The sequence below is a fragment of the Zea mays genome, chromosome 6, assembly GCF_902167145.1.
Source record: "Zea mays cultivar B73 chromosome 6, Zm-B73-REFERENCE-NAM-5.0, whole genome shotgun sequence".
Classification (NCBI taxonomy): Eukaryota; Viridiplantae; Streptophyta; class Magnoliopsida; order Poales; family Poaceae; genus Zea; species Zea mays.
Window position 1 is genome coordinate 76189887 of NC_050101.1, and position 13493 is coordinate 76203379.

Below are 13493 nucleotides of genomic sequence, written 5' to 3' on the forward strand. Positions count from 1 at the left end.
TTGTTTTAGCAAATCAAACTCAAATCTCTATCTCTAAGTCAAACACACATGTTGAAGTATAAAGAGAGTCATTCCAAAAGAGATTGATCAAAGATTTCAAAAACTCCCCCTATTTCCCATAATCAATACTTCTCCCCACAAGAAGCCAACTTTTGACAAGAGAGACAATAAAAGCTTTTGACACAACAAAAACTCTATTCTACTATTTTCAAAATCTCTCAAGTGGTAGCTGATCCATTTATCGCTTTGGCCTTTATTTTCTCCCCCTTTGGCATCAAGCACCAAAACGGGATCAATCTTGGCCTTTTAACCTCATTGCCTCACCAAAATCTTCACTTAAGAGCAAATGGCAATAAGATTTCATGATATGAACTTGGAATTAGTTACCCTCTCATCGGAGTGCAGTGGAAGTCTTTCATGGTCCAAGTCCACCTTTTCCCTTTCAATCCTCCTTCGAGACTAAATCAAGCAAACTCAAGCAAATGGTTAGTCTCAAAGGGTCAAGTTGTAACACATCTCCCCCTAAACATGTGCATCACTTTGCAACGGACTTGTGAGGTCCAGGGAGTGTTGATACAACTTGAGCACCACAATAAGCAACAAAATGCAGAATGAACCCGATCAAATGCATAAACACATGTATGCTACAATTCAATCCAAGTTCCGCGAATCTAAGACATTTAGCTCACTACGCAGCCTGCAAAAGGTCTTCTCATCTAGAGGCTTGGTAAAGATATCGGCTAGCTGGTTCTCGGTGCTAACATGAAACACTTCGATATCTCCCTTTTGCTGGTGGTCTCTCAAAAAGTGATGCCGGATGTCTATGTGCTTTGTGCGGCTGTGCTCAACAGGATTCTCCGCCATGCGGATAGCACTCTCATTGTCACATAGGAGTGGGACTTTGCTCAGATTGTAGCCAAAGTCCCTGAGGGTTTGCCTCATCCAAAGTAGTTGCGCGCAACACTGTCCTGCGGCAACATACTCGGCCTCAGCGGTGGATAGGGCAACGGAAGTTTGTTTCTTAGAGTTCCATGACACCAGGGACCTTCCTAAGAATTGGCACGTCCCCGATGTACTCTTCCTATCGACCTTACATCCAGCATAGTCGGAGTCTGAGTATCCAACTAAGTCAAAGGTAGACCCCTTTGGATACCAGAGCCCGAAGCAAGGCGTAGCAACCAAATATCTAAGAATTCGCTTCACCGCCACTAAGTGACACTCCTTAGGATCGGATTGAAATCTAGCACACATGCATACGCTAAGCATAATATCCGGTCTACTAGCACATAAGTAAAGCAAAGAACCTATCATTGACCGGTATGCTTTTTGATCAACGGACTTACCTCCTTTGTTGAGGTCGGTGTGTCCGTCGGTCCCCATCGGAGTCTTTGCGGGCTTGGCGTCCTTCATCCCAAACCGCTTTAGCAGATCTTGCGTGTACTTCGTTTGGGAGATGAAGGTGCCGTCCTTGAGTTGCTTCACTTGGAATCCAAGGAAGTAGTTCAACTCGCCCATCATCGACATCTCGAATTTTTGCGTCATCACCCTGCTAAACTCTTCACAAGACTTTTGGTTAGTAGAACCAAATATTATGTCATCAACATAAATTTGGCACACAAACAAATCACCATCACATGTCTTGGTGAAAAGAGTTGGATCGGCCTTCCCAACCTTGAAAGCATTAGCAAGTAAAAAGTCTCTAAGGCATTCATACCATGCTCTTGGGGCTTGCTTAAGTCCATAGAGCGCCTTAGAGAGCTTACACACGTGGTCGGGGTACCGTTCATCCTCGAAGCCAGGGGGTTGCTCCACGTACACCTCCTCCTTGATTGGCCCGTTGAGAAAAGCGCTCTTCACATCCATTTGGTACAACCTAAAAGAATGGTGAGCGGCATATGCTAGCAAGATTCGAATTGACTCTAGCCTAGCCACAGGAGCAAAGGTCTCCTCGAAATCCAAACCTGCGACTTGGGCATAACCTTTTGCCACAAGTCGAGCCTTGTTCCTCGTCACCACCCCGTGCTCGTCCTGTTTGTTGCGGAACACCCACTTGGTTCCCACAACATTTTGCTTCGGACGAGGCACCAGTGTCCAAACTTCATTGCGCTTGAAGTTGTTTAACTCCTCTTGCATGGCCAACACCCAGTCTGGATCTAGCAAGGCCTCTTCTACCCTGAAAGGCTCAATAGAAGAGACAAAGGAGTAGTGCTCACAAAAATTAACTAATCGAGATCGAGTAGTTACTCCCTTGCTAATGTCACCCAGAATTTGGTCGACGGGATGATCCCTTTGAATCATCGCTCGAACTTGGGTTGGAGGTGCCGGTTGCACTTCTTCCTCCATCACATGATTATCTTGTGCTCCCCCTTGATCACACGCCTCCTTATGATGAACCTGTTCATCGTCTTGAGTCGGGGGATGCACCATAATTGAGGAAGAGGGTTGATCTTGCTCATCTTGTTCCTGTGGCCGCACTTCTCCAATCGCCATGGTTCGTATAGCGGCTGTCGGAACATCTTCTTCATCTACATCATCACAATCAACAACTTGCTCTCTTGGAGAGCCATTAGTCTCATCAAATACAACGTCGCTAGAGACTTCAACCAAACCCGATGATTTGTTGAAGACTCTATACGCCTTTGTATTTGAGTCATAACCTAACAAAAACCCTTCTACAGCTTTGGGAGCAAACTTAGAATTTCTACCTTTCTTCACTAGAATGTAGCACTTGCTCCCAAATACACGAAAGTAAGATACATTGGGTTTGTTACCGGTTAGAAGCTCATACGACGTCTTCTTGAGGAGGCGATGAAGGTAGACCCTGTTGATGGCATGGCAAGCAGTGTTCACGGCTTCCGTCCAAAAGCACTCGGGGGTCTTGAATTCTCCTAGCATCGTCCTCGCCATGTCAATGAGCGTCCTGTTCTTCCTCTCTACCACACCATTTTGCTGTGGTGTGTAGGGAGCGGAGAACTCGTGCTTGATCCCTTCTTCTTCAAGGAACTCCTCCACTTGAAGGTTCTTGAATTCGGACCCGTTGTCGCTCCTTATCTTCTTCACTTTGAGCTCAAACTCATTTTGAGCCCTCCTGAGGAAGCGCTTGAGGGTCCCTTGGGTTTCAGACTTATCCTGCAAAAAGAACACCCAAGTGAAGCGGGAAAAGTCATCAACAATAACTAGACCATACTTACTTCCCCCTATGCTTAGATAGGCGACGGGTCCGAAGAGGTCCATATGCAGTAGCTCCAGGGGTCTTGAAGTGGTCATCACATTCTTGCTGTGATGCGCTCCTCCCACCTGTTTCCCTGCTTGACAAGCTGCACAAGGTCTATCTTTTTCGAATTGAACATTGGTTAGACCTATCACGTGTTCTCCCTTTAGAAGCTTGTGGAGGTTCTTCATCCCCACATGTGCTAAGCGGCGATGCCACAGCCAGCCCATGCAAGTCTTAGCCATTAAGCATGCATCTAGACCGGCCTCTTCTTTTGCAAAATCAACTAAATAAAGTTTGCCGTCTAATACACCCTTAAAAGCTAATGAACCATCACTTCTTCTAAAGACAGACACATCTACATTTGTAAATAAACAATTATATCCCATTTGACATAATTGACTGACAGATAGCAAATTATATCCAAGACTCTCCACTAAGAATACATTAGAGATAGAATGCTCATTAGAAATCGCAATTTTACCTAAACCTTTTACCTTGCCTTGATTCCCATCACCGAATATAATTGAATCTTGGGAATCCTTATTTTTGACGTAGGAGGTGAACATCTTCTTCTCCCCCGTCATATGGTTTGTGCATCCGCTATCAATAATCCAGCTTGAACCCCCGGATGCATAAACCTGCAAGGCAAATTTAGGCTTGGGTCTTAGGTACCCAACTCATGTTGGGTCCTACAAGGTTAGTGCAAATATCCTTAGGGACCCAAATGCAAGTTTTGTCTCCCTTGCATTTTGCCCCTAACTTCCTAGCAACAATTTTCTTATCCTTTCTACAAATAGCAAAGGAAGCATTTAAAGCACAATAAATTATAGAAGGTTCATTCACTACTTTCCTAGGAGCATGAATAACATTCTTTCTAGGCACATGAGCAATATTTCTCCTAGGCATATCCCTATCATGCTTATAAGAAGAACTAGAGGCAAACATGGCATGAGAATCATAAACATGTGAATCAAAATCATTATAAGCATTTTTAGCATTTCTCCTATCATAATACATAAAAGCATGGTTCTTTTTAGCATTACTAGCCATAGGAGCCTTCCCTTTCTCCTTGACGAAGATGGGAGCCTTATGGCTTGTTAAGTTCTTGGCCTCTCTCTTGAAGCCAAGACCATCCTTAATTGAGGGGTGTCTACCAACCGTATAGGCATCCCTTGCAAATTTTATTTTATCAACTTCATTCTTGCTAGTCTCAAGTTGGGCATTAAGACTAGCCACTTCCTTATTTAATTTGGAAATTAAAACTAGATGTTCACTACAGGCATCAACATCGAAATCCTTACACCTAGTGCAAATCTTAACATGTTCTACACAAGAATTAGATTTATTTGCTACTTCTAACTTAGCATTTAAATCATTGTTAACACCTTGTAAAGTAGAAATGGTTTCATGACAAGTAGATAGTTCATAAGAAAGCATTTCATTTCTTTTTACTTCTAAAGCATATGATTTTTGTGCCTCTACAAATTTATCATGTTCATCATACAATAAATCCTCCTGCTTTTCTAAAAGCCTATCCTTTTCATTCAATGCATCAATCAATTCATTGATTTTATCTATCTTAGATCTATCTAAGCCCTTGAACAAGCATGAATAATCTATGTCATCATCACTAGACTCACTATCACTAGAAGAAGCATAAGTGGAGTCTTGAGTACTCACCTTCTTCTCCCTTGCCATAAGACATGTGAGACGCTCGTTGGGGAAGAGAGCCGATTTGTTGAAGGCAGTGGCGGCGAGTCCTTCGTTGTCGGAGTCGGAGGAGGAGCAATCCGAGTCCCACTCCTTTCCTAGATGCGCCTCGCCCTTTGCCTTCTTGTATTGCTTCTTCTTTTCTCTTTTGTTCCCCTTTTCCTGGTCACTTTCATTATCGGGACAGTTAGCGATAAAATGACCAAGCTTACCGCATTTGAAGCATGAGCGCTTCCCCTTGGTCTTGGTCTTGCTTGACTGCCCCTTGCGACCATTTAGCGCCGTCTTGAATCTCTTGATGATGAGAGCCATCTCTTCATCGTTGAGTCCGGCCGCCTCAATTTGTGCCACCTTGCTAGGTAGCGCCTCCTTGCTTCGTGTTGCCTTGAGAGCGAGAGGTTGCGGCTCGTTGATCGGACCATTCAAGGCGTCGTCCACATATCTCGCCTCCTTGATCATCATTCGCCCGCTAACAAATTTCCCAAGAACTTCTTCGGGCGACATCTTGGTGTACCTGGGATTTTCACGTATATTGTTCACCAAGTGAGGATCAAGAACGGTAAATGACCTTAGCATTAGGCGGACGACGTCGTGGTCCGTCCATCGCGTGCTCCCGTAGCTTCTTATCTTGTTGATAAGGGTCTTGAGCCGATTGTATGTTTGCGTTGGCTCCTCGCCCCTTATCATTGCGAACCGTCCAAGTTCGCCCTCCACCAACTCCATCTTGGTGAGTAAGGTGACGTCGTTCCCCTCATGAGAAATTTTGAGGGTGTCCCAGATTTGCTTGGCGTTATCCAAGCCGCTCACCTTATGGTATTCATTCCTGCACAAGGAAGCTAGAAGAACAGTAGTAGCTTGTGCATTCTTATGAATTTGTTCATTAATGAACATGGGACTATCCGAACTATCAAAATGCATTCCACTCTCTACAATCTCCCATATACTAGGATGGAGAGAGAATAGGTGACTACGCATTTTGTGGCTCCAAAATCCGTAGTCCTCTCCATCAAAATGTGGGGGCTTGCCGAGTGGAATGGAGAGCAAATGAGAATGTGAACTTTGCGGAATACGAGAGTAATCAAAAGAAAAGTTCGAATTAACCGGTTTTCTTCTCTCGTAGTCGTTGTGGTCCTCGTCCTTTTGGGAAGAAGTAGACTCGTCGCTGTCGTAGTAGACGATCTCCTTGATGCGCCTGGTCTTCTTCTTCTTCCCTTCCTTCCGTCTTTGGCCCGAGCCGGAGTCGGTAGGCTTATCGTCCTTCGGCTCGTTGACGAAGGATTCCTTCTCTTTGTCGTTGATCACTATACCCTTCCCCTTAGGATCCATCTCTTCGGGCGGTTAGTCCCTTTGTGAAGAGAACGGCTCTGATACCAATTGAGAGCACCTAGAGGGGGGGGGTGAATAGGTGATCCTGTAAAAAACTTCAAACTTAAGCCACAAAAACTTGTTAAGTGTTAGCACGATTATTGCCAAGTGGCTAAGGTGAAGTCTCAACAATCTCAACAAAACACAGTACCACAAGAGAATCAAGCACAGAGTGACACAGTGGTTTTATCCCGTGGTTCGGCCAAGACCAACGCTTGCCTACTCCACGTTGTGGCGTCCCAACGGACGAGGGTTGCAATCAAGCCCTCTCAAGCGGTCCAAAGACCCACTTGAATACCACGGTGTTTTGTTTTCCTTTCACTATCCCGTTTGCAAGGAATCTCCACAAATTGGAGTCTCTTGCCCTTACAAGTATATGATCACAAATGAAACACAGAGTAAGGGAGGGAAGCAACACACACAAATCCACAGCAAAAGCGCACACACACGGCCAAGAATCGAGCTCACAAGACTATCTCAGAGTTCTCACTTAGAACAGAGCTCGAATCACTTAGAAACACAAACGAATGCGCAGAGACTTAGTGTGGATGATCAAGAATGCTCAAAGGTTGCTTGTGTGTCTCCTCCATGCGCCTAGGGGCTCCTTTTATAGCCCCAAGGCAGCTAGGAGCCGTTGAGAGCAAATCCGGAAGGCCATCCTTGCCTTCTGTCGTCGGGGGCACCGGACAGTCCGGTGCTCCAGACCGAGCTGGGTCTTGGCAGCACACAGCCAAGTCCCTTCTCCTTTTCTCTATTCTTCTTCTTTCTGTTTCTAACACTTAGACAAATATATTAGTACTTAAAACCAATGTACTAAGGCTTAGAAACATACCTTTACTTCATGATTTTCACCTTGTTCATCCATGTACATAAATTCCCAATTAAGCACATGTGTTGGCACTCAATCACCAAAATACATAGAAATGGCCCAAGGGCACATTTCCCTTTCACCCGCCTCCTCCTCCGCTGGCGGGGGAGAGGACAGGGTGAGCTCGAAGATTGTTCTTCCACCATGCGGGGAAGACGTCGCCGATTCCGCCGCCGGCGGGCGGGTTGTCGGTCGCCACTGTTGTTGTCGCACGGCGGTGGAAGGAGTATCATGTTGTAGATGCCGTCGAGGGACATGAACTCAAGACTCCCGGAACGGAGCACCGTCCCGGGTTGAAGAGGTTGCTGGAGACTGCCCATCTGGAGCTTGACGGGAAGCTGTTCGTCAACACGCAGCAGGCCCCTACCTGGCGCGCCAACTGTCGGCGTTCCGAGACCGGGGGGTCCCTGAGCCGACGAGTGAATGTCGCCGCGTGCCCCAGCCCAGATGGGTCGAGCGCGAGGGCGAGCGCGAAGGGGGGAGAGCGAGGCGACCGGAGACCGGCGTGAGAGAGGTGGGAATCCCGCGGCCTTCATGTTCGTCCCGCGCCCAGGTCGGGTGCGCTTGCAGTAGGGGGTTACAAGCGTCCACGCGGGAGAGGGAGCGAGCGGCTCCAAGCGAGCGCGTGTCTCGTCCTCGTCCCCGCGCGGCCAACCTTCTCTAAGAGGGCCCTGGTCCTCCCTTTTATAGGCGCAAGGAGAGGATCCAGGTGTACAATGGGGGGTGTAGCAGAGTGCTACGTGTCTAGCGGAGGAGAGCTAGCGCCCTGAGTACATGCCGTTGTGGCAGCCGGAGAGATTTTAGCACCCAGCTGGTGTGATGTCGTGGCCGTCGGAGGAGCGATGGAGCCTGGCGGAGGGACAGCTGTCGGAGCGGTTGAATCCTTGCTGACGTCCTCTTGCTTCCGTAAGGGGGCTGAGAGCCGCCGTCGTCACAGAGTATGCAGGGCGCCATCATTGCCTATCTGGCGGGGCGAGCCAGATGGGACGCCGGTCTTGTTCCCTGCGGCCCGAGTCAGCTCGGGGTAGGGTGATGATGGCGCCTCCTGTTGACGTGGCTGGTCTACGCCCTAGGTTGGGCGATGTGGAAGCTCCTCCGAAGCCGAGGTCGAGTTCGTCTTCCGTGGCCGAGGTCGGGTCCGAGCCCCAGGTTCGGGCGAGGCGGAGATCGCCGGCTGGTGCCGGGGCGGAGTCCAAGCCCTAGGGTCGGGCGAAGCGGAGTTCGTCGTCTTCTGGGGCCGAGCCCAAGTCCGAGCCCTGGGTCGGGCGAGGCGGAGATCGTCGTCTTCTGGGGCCGAGCCCAAGTCCGAGCCCTAGGTCGGGCGAGGCGGAGATCGTCATCTTCTGGGTCTGAGCCCTGGGTCGGGCGAGGCGGAGATCGTCGTCTTCTGGGACTTGGCCCGAGTCCGAGCCCTGGGTCGGGCGAGGCGGAGATCGTCGTCTTCTGGGGCCGAGCCCAAGTCCGAGCCCTGGGTCGGGCGAGGCGGAGATCGTCGTCTTCTAGGACTTGGTCCGAGTCCGAGCTCTGGGTCGGGCGGAGTTCGCCGTCTTCCGGGACTTAGCCCGAGTCCGAGCCCTGGGTCGGGCGGAGTTCGCCGTCTTCCGGGACTTAGCCCGAGTCCGAGCCCTGGGTCGGGCGTAGTTCGCCGTCTTCCGGGACTTAGCCCGAGTCCGAGCCCTGGGTCGGGCGGAGTTCGCCGTCTTCCGGGACTTAGCCGAGTCCGAGCCCTGGGTCGGGCGGAGCGGAGCTTCCTATGGTGCCTTTGGCTGGGCCTGACTGCCTGTCAGTTTCACTCTGTCAAGTGGCAACGTAGTCGGAGTGGCGCAGGCGGCGCTGTCCTTCTGTCAGGCCGGCTAGCGGAGCGGCGAAGTGACGGCGGTCACTTCGGCTCTGCCGGCTGGGGGGCGTGCGTCAGGATAAAGGTGTCAGGCCACCTTTGCATTAAATGCCCCTGCGATTTGGTCGGTCGGTGCGGCGATTTGGTCAGGGTTGCTTCTTGGCAAAGGCAGGGCCTCGGGCGAGCCGGAAACATGTTCGCCGCTGAAGGGGGGCCTCGGGTGAGACGGAAATCCTCCGGGGTCGGCTGCCCTTGTCCGAGGCTAGGCTCGGGTGAGGCATGATCGAGTCCCTTGAATGGACTGATCCCTGACTTAATCGCACCCATCAGGCCTTTGCAGCTTTGTGCTGATGGGGGTTACTAGCTGAGAATTAGGAGCCTTGAGGGTACCCCTAATTATGGTCCCCGATAGGGTCCGTACAACCCGAGGCGAAAAAGGGAACACGATTTATGGGTACAGATGTGCAACCTTTATAGAGTATAAAACTGATATATCAGTCGTGCTCACGGTTAAGAGAAGTTCGGACTCTCACATCAGTAAATTATGGAATTACACTTAACCTTTCATGCAATACATTGTGTGTATTTTATATTTATGATCATTTATATTATTGGGTTGGTATACACTTATACTTAGTAATTTCTAATAAAATTTTGACTAACTTAATTAAAAGCCATGCTCAGCCTCAACCACTTCCTTGGTAAGCCTTACACTACACTTTTACCCACACTTGTTGAGCGATGACCATATGGGAGCTCACCCTTGCTGTAATCACACCAGATCAAGAACATGTACCGCCGAAGAAGGACTACTATGCAGATGAGTTCGGAGAGGTCTAGGCCGTCGTCTCCTAGTCAACTATGGTTGTGGAGGATCGTGTCATCATATGGTGTAATGTATTTAGTTATTTTGTGTCACACCCGGATTTAAGGGATAAAGCTGGGTGCGTCTCATATGTGCGCCAAAGAAGAACATGACATATAATGACAAAGTGTATAGAGATACATGTCATAAGTATCATTATTACATAGCGGAAGTATTACAAAAATAAATGATAACAATAAAACGAACTAAATATTATTCCTTGGCACCATCAAGCTGACTAGGAGACGCCACCTAGATCAATTCGTACTCCTCATTATAGGGCGGGTCCTCTTGGACCACCTGCTCTTCACCTGTGGGGAGGTTTATATATCGCAAGAGTGAGCTCACAAAAAGATCATAGCTCAAAAAGTTGTGGGGAATAATGTGCATGAACTCACCAAAGGTAGGAGCTCATGTGAAGTGTAAGGCTGATCAACAAATAATGGTTAAAGCTGAGCATTGCTTTTAATAAGTGGTCAAGTTTTATTAGCAGTTACTAAATGTAAGTAAATACCAAACTAGAGTAATAATATATCAAATTAATAATAAACCACAATGCGATGCAAATGACAAATTGAATTTAATTCCATAAATTAATCATGTGAGTGTCCGAGCCGCTTATGACTGTGAGAACGGCTGATCTACCAGTTTTACACTCTGTAGAGGTTGCACATCTTTACCAACAAGTCATGTTACCCATCTGCCAAGGGATCGCGACTTCCCATGCACCTCTACCAAAGAAGCGAGGTAGGGTAGCACTACGAGGCCTTTACAAAGTTCCACTAGCTTTATAAAACCCACTACAGTTTCTAGGAAGTTCTAATGCAGGGATCCCTCGCCTGACCGTCATCGCAGCAAAATCAACCCAGGGACCTCCCTACACTGACCACTCCCCTACTGCCCTTGCCCCTTTTAGGTAAGGTAGTCATCCACTAGCTTTCCTAATTAGTCAGCCAAGGGCGTCCCATACCACCCTTGTGATAACACTGTTTTCCCGGGTGGTTCTCCATGTTCCAATTAACAATATGATCCTATCATGAACAATAAATAACAAATTGATAATAAAAGCCTGATAATGAATAATGTGTATCTCCATACCCAAAACCACGTAAAGCAATAGCAGGTACTACCCAAAAGTTCAGTGGTAAACAAGGTATAAAAATAGTCAAACTAGGGTAGCATATTGGGTCCCATCAAAATTAACATATGCAGATCATAATGATTAATAGGAACATTATTGGGTAAATAGAAGTGATCAAGAGCATAACTTTCCTTCAACAAGCTCCTGCTCAGCAGTCTCCACCTGCTGAACACCTGGGTTCTCAGTGGCTTGCTCGTCTACTCGCAACAATACAAACAAACATGGTATAGCAGAAATTAACATCACACCGAACATAAGAATAGAATGCATGATAATATTCTACATGTTGTAACGAGATTGTAGGAACAAGAATCACTAAATTCGGAGTTACGGTTCTCGAGTTATGAATTTCCAAAGTTTTTAAGTGTTTGATATAGATTAAACTAAATGAACAAATTTAATCTATGTTTCATGACTAAACTGAGTTACCAGGTGATAAACAATATTAGTACAAAATTACTGCCACTGGAATGAATTAAAAAGGACTTGAAATGGATTTTCTATGGATTAAACAATTTTCTAGAATTATTTTTTACTAAAAATCGATTTCTATAATAATTTTTTTGAGTTACCAACTGTCTGGACCGTGGTTACAATATTGAGAAGCTCGGGGATGGATTTGCAAAATATCCTAGACTCAGACTACATCAATGGTGGACTGCGGGTTGATATCAGTAAAATGTAGGGGCTCTTTAGAAATTCTGAGGCGGCGAAAGGGTATGAGTGATATCTGACCGCCCGATCAACAGTGGACGGCATGGATTAGCTCTGCTATCGACCGAACCGGTATCTAACTCAGTTTAGACCAGGGATCTACGGCGGGTATCTAACGGAGCGCGACCAATCCCAGCCACCTTATCATGACTGGAGGGTCCTGATCTCACCTAAGGGCTTCGCATCTGGAACCTAATCTAACCGTCCGATAGCTGATCACCGGTATCAAGTCGTCTTCTACCTCCCGTTAGCACATCGAGCAGCACCCATGTCACCGCAACGGAGTAAGCCCCGCCGGAGCTGGCTACGTCATCCTATGCACCATACTGTTCTAACGAGCACGACCGAGTACCGATCGCCAAGACACCGCCAGCCAACCCATATGAATCTACCTGCTAAGACCCCCCTGCGCCCGAGCAAGGCGGCACGGTGACTCTGCCCGCCACCGGCGAGCAATTAAGCTACCATCGGTACCTAATCACGTGTCCTAATAGGCGCTAGAGAATACGGAGACGAGAGTGGACATGATGAAGGGTACCTCAACGGCGGGGAAGCAGCGACATTGATGGTCTTGGAATCGGTACGGTTGAATCGGCCATGAGTCTTAATTCCTAGAGCAATTCCGCAACCCCGCTTCCCAACCTCCCTTAGCGAGGCTCTAATTCCTGCCCCGTCGACGTTGCGAAGCCCCACGGTCAATGTCGGCGCACTGAACGACGGTGTAGAGGATGTACAGCGGCTGCGACGATTTTCTTTCGGTTCTTCGCTTGGTGCTCACGACAACGGTGGGGTTGGAGAGGAGGAATAGGATCCAGATTAGGGCTTGTTCGGTTATTCCCAATACACATGGATTGGATGGGATTGGAAAAAATTGTGAAGAAGTTTGACTTGTTTGGGATTCAAACCCATCCAATCCCGCTCAATCCACATGGATTGAGAGCTAACCGAACAAGCCCTTATAGGGGATGGGTTTGCTCTTTATGCGCGTGGAAGATTCTGCCCCCAGTCAATCCCTCCTGGCGCGGCCCACCGAATCGATCGGACTCCGGCGGACCCAGCGCATCTCTGCCATGCGCATTGTTTTCGGTTGGGAGAGAGAATCTGATAAGGTCGGCCCATGTGTCAGCGAGAGGTGACCGGGGCGCGAGAGAGCGATATGAGGCTAACCGGGGGGTCTCGCCAGTCAGCGACACAATCGCCCGGATGCGTTAGGGTTGCCGGGCCACGCGGACGAGTGGGCGAAGTGGGCCAGAATGCCGTCCCGGCCCAAGTAGCAAACCACTCATTTCTCTTTTCTTTATTTTGTTTTTCCTTTTTAGTTTTGAGTCCACATTTTGAATTCAAAAATTTTTGTGGGGAATTTCTGTGCTTAGATTGAATGTATAATTTGAACTCACCAATATGGAATAAACTTATTTATTTATACATTTATTTTGTGTTGTGTAGGACTTTTCTCTTGCCTTTCTATATTATCTCTTTTTTTAAATTGTATCTTAGGTTAAATTCGAATTTAAACATTAATATATTTCTATCAATATTGCTAGTATTAAATGCACAAACATAAAAGCCCAATATGATGCATAGATCATTCTAGGTGTTATTAGTTAATTGTTTATTTTAAATATGGTTATTCCCAAGATATAGTAAGTGGAGAGCCATACATGTGCTGGGATCAATTCTTTTGCATTATTTACAAATTGGGTATTACATTTTGTATAGATATTGTATTAAGTAATAAAGATATGACATTGTTTTCTGTACATTGAGTTGCCATAAGTG